The sequence below is a fragment of the Arachis duranensis genome, chromosome 6 (genome assembly GCF_000817695.3).
Source record: "Arachis duranensis cultivar V14167 chromosome 6, aradu.V14167.gnm2.J7QH, whole genome shotgun sequence".
In the NCBI taxonomy this organism is placed as follows: domain Eukaryota; kingdom Viridiplantae; phylum Streptophyta; class Magnoliopsida; order Fabales; family Fabaceae; genus Arachis; species Arachis duranensis.
In genome coordinates, this window is record NC_029777.3 from 107,567,390 (window position 1) to 107,570,204 (window position 2,815).

The 2,815-nt window shown below is 34.7% G+C and overlaps 1 protein-coding gene across 1 annotated transcript in view; it reads left to right on the forward strand.

Moving 5' to 3' along the window:
• Window positions 1-249, forward strand: part of LOC107495615 (NADH dehydrogenase [ubiquinone] iron-sulfur protein 7, mitochondrial) — a gene marked incomplete in the record, with an annotated part of 2,957 nt that extends 2,708 nt beyond the window's left edge. Inside the window, 1 exon segment of the mRNA XM_016116781.3 lies at window positions 1-249.
• Window positions 250-2,815: the final 2,566 nt, after the last annotated feature.

Below are 2,815 nucleotides of genomic sequence, written 5' to 3' on the forward strand. Positions count from 1 at the left end.
CCTCCATGTAAGGTGGAGATTGTGTTGGATATATTTACCATATGACATATCTGCACATTCCTTTGTTGCGCCCCATTGTCACATTCTGTGCAGCTTTGTAGTTTTTTCTATCAGCTTGCAAATTTGTTTTCTTTTGGACTTGGAATAGACTTATGAAATATGCAATCTTTCTGCCCTTTTTTCCTGAAGCTGCAAATGTATGTTGATGAGGCTGGGAATAAATAAAGACACCTCATGTTGACTCATTAAGTTGCTATTCTTGTGTTGATTAATTTCGCACTTGTTTATTCCAAAGAGTACTAGGCTTGGAATGTATCTTTTGAAATGATGCTTGGGCTTAAAAATATATAAATGCTAATGCAGCTAGAAACAGTGGTGCTTTTCTGTGGCTCAATATGCTCACTTTAGGAAGTGGCATTTTTGAAGATCATATATATGCAAAAGAGTAGTGCTTTTACACACCCAAAATTGAGCTTTTAAGAGTTAAACTGTTAAAAAGGGGAGTTAAGTAAATGTTAACATTGGTGTACAACCATTTGGTGTTGTGAAAAAACATTTTTTCACAAAAAAAATCACTCCGACTACCAAGGTTCCATTAATCAATTTTCACAACCGAACAAATATATAACCATCATTATATATATAATATAAATTAAAATAAAAATTTAAAAATAATATAATATTATTAATTATTTTACTAATTATTTTATATATATATATATACTATACTACAATTAAAATTATATATTATGTATATTATTTAGACTCTTGCTCCGTCCAAGACCCCATCCCACAAAAATTTGTCTGCACCAAAATGGATAATTACTCGATTTGAGCAGATAGGAGTGGAATAAATACTCGTAGATTTTGGTAGTGTTGTCATTCTTATTCTGGGATCAAATGTTCATCATTAGGCTAAAATAACTTAAATTTTTGTTTGAATTCACTTGCCTATTATCAAGTGTTATGATGCAATTTGATTTGACCCCATTGGTGTCTTTCAAATAAAGGATATTAGCTTATTGCCAACTATTCCTCCCCCTGTCCCCCAACACATTCCATAGTTTGTGCTATTTAATTTAGCATTTGAGCCTTTAATTAATTAACCCGGGGCTTGCTAACGACCAGCAAGCATGTTAACCTCCAACGGGCATTCCATGGATTTGCATAGTTTGCCAACAATTTCTCTAAATGTTGTTGGATATATATTTGTTACTCAAAAATAAAAAGTTAAAAACAAAATAAATGTAGTTTTGAAGAAAATAAAAAAATATTATTTTAGTCAACAGTGTTTAGAAATAATTTTAAAACCATCTCATTTTTTTTATTACATTCATTTTTAATGCTTACAAATGTTTTTAGTTGGATAAAATATCATATATTTTTTTGGTCTCAAATTGTTGGGATAAGCATTAAAGTGGTTTGGTATTATACTATTATTTCACAATTAGTTTGATAAAAAATACTATTAAAGATGATGACATTAGTATACATGGTAAATTCTTGTAATACAACAACAACAAAGCCTTGTCCCACTAAGTGGGGTCGGCTACATGAATCAAACAACGCCATTGTGCTCTGTCATGTATCATGTATATAGAGAGACCGTTTACATGTAGATCTTATTTGACCACCTCATGGATGGTCTTCTTAGGTCTTCCTCTACCTTTCGCCCTTTGTCCATCTTCCATCTCATCCACCCTCCTGACTGGATGTTCTATCGGTCTTCTTCTCACATATCCAAATCACCTGAGACGCGATTCAACCATCTTTTTCACAATGGGTGCTACTCCAACTCTCTCCCTTATATCTTCATTCATTATTTTATCCAATCGCGTATGACCGCTCATCCATCTTAACATCTTCATCTCTGCCACACTCAACTTATGTTCGTACTCCCCTTTAGCCGCCCAACACTCCGTACCATACAGCATAGCCGGTCTTATAGCGGTGTGATAGAATTTATCTTTAAGTTTTAGAGGCACTTTTTTGTCGCATATAAAACTAGATGCACTTCGCCATTTTGACCAACCTGCTTGGATCCTATGATTTACATCCTGTTCAATCTCTCCATTATCCTGTATGATGCACCCAAGATACTTAAAACTTTTAAATTTTCGTATGATGTTTTCTCCAATCTTCACCTCTATATTGGGGTTTTCCCTTCTCAAACTGAACTTACATTCCATATATTCCGTCTTGTTACGGCTTATGCGCAGACCATACACTTCTAAGGCTTCTCTCCATAACTCTAACTTCTTATTTAGGTCTTCCTTTGACTCTCCCATAAGGGCGATATCATCGGCAAAAAGCATGCACCATGGCACAAGCTATTGGATGTGCTCTGTGAGTACTTCCAAGACTAATGTGAAAATGTATGGACTTAAGGATGATCCCTGGTGCAATCCTATACTAATAGAAAATTCCTCTGTCACACCACCTTGAGTCTTCACACTAGTTGTGGCCTCATCATACATGTCTTTAATTGTCCGAATATATGCGATCCTTACTCTCCTCTTTTCTAAAACTTTCCATAAGACCTCCCTTGGTACCATATCATACGCTTTTTCCAAATCAATAAACACCATATGTAGATCCCTTTTATTACTACGATACCTTTCCATCATCCTTCTTAATAGGTATATCGCTTCAGTGGTAGATCTGTCTGGCATAAATCCAAATTGGTTCTCTGTTACTTGTATCTCTTTTCTCAACCTCCGTTCTATCACCCTTTCCCATAACTTCATAGTATGACTCATAAGTTTAATCCTTCTATAGTTTTCGCAACTTTGTATATCCCCCTTATTCTTGTAGA